The following is a 1053-nucleotide window of genomic DNA, read 5'->3' as shown; positions in this document are numbered from 1 at the left end:
TGGCAGAGCCCACACCAGCCCCCAGCCCCAGCCCGCACCTCACCTTGCTGCACCGCAGCCCAGCTCCTCTCCAGGTGGGTGCACAGCATTTTACTAAGTTAGTGCACAGCATGGTATTAAATTGTGCATAGCCACGCACATGCGCAGCTTGGAGGGAACCTTCCTCTAATCCACATTGTAGTTACACAAACAAAACCCTAAGTTGTACTGACAATGTAGTCCTTCTGTTCATATCACTTATTCCATGGTTGGCAGTGGATCAGCATTCATGTCATGCCAACCATCAGTCCCTGGTCTACAGCAGGAAAACTAATGATCTTCCTAGCAAATCAGATTCTGAGAACTTTGAGGAATCCTAGTGTTACCGCCACCAACTACCAAGGTGTTGTGCAATACTATGGCTTTCATACCATTAGGCCTATACTTATTCCATTTGAGGAACTGGGTTTAAAAAAAGTTTTCCCTTGCTGGCAACACAGGGAGGGGGAAGAGAAGGTGGTACAATCCTACTCAGTAACTATACCAGGATCCCCTTTTAAATGTAAGCAGATCCAATAATGGCAACTGTACATGATGTAATCAATTAGTAATACAGGATAAATTGCATATAGCCCATCAGGAAACTGGGTAATCAGAAAACTGCCTGCACAACATAACCCATGTCAACTAGTCAGTCAGCAGCCCTGAAACCAAGAACGCTCCTATCAAGGCTGTAGTTAAAGGCAACCCCTTTCAGTAACAAGCTCTAAAGATGTACAAAGAAGTGATCAGCTTAACATCATAACAAGCCTTGATAAGGCATGTGGGAGCCAACACTTCCTGCATTAATTAATAGGCACCCTTAAATTGGTCTAGGTTATGTTTTTTAATACCGAAATCTGTGGGAAGTAGCAAATAATTAATGCCCACTTGCATAATATAAGATAGTTGCCTACCTTAACCATAGGCATCTTAAGAAGAGTATCACCAGGTGTGAGGGAGCGGGGGCTAGGGGTGGCCGCGAGCTCCCTAGCGCCGCCTACCGTCACGTTAGGGTGACGTAGCACCCTCAGA

The sequence above is a fragment of the Crocodylus porosus genome, unplaced genomic scaffold (assembly GCF_001723895.1).
Source record: "Crocodylus porosus isolate Cpor-Errol unplaced genomic scaffold, CroPor_comp1, whole genome shotgun sequence".
Lineage (NCBI taxonomy): Eukaryota > Metazoa > Chordata > Crocodylia > Crocodylidae > Crocodylus > Crocodylus porosus.
Note: the sequence above shows the minus strand (reverse complement) of the source record.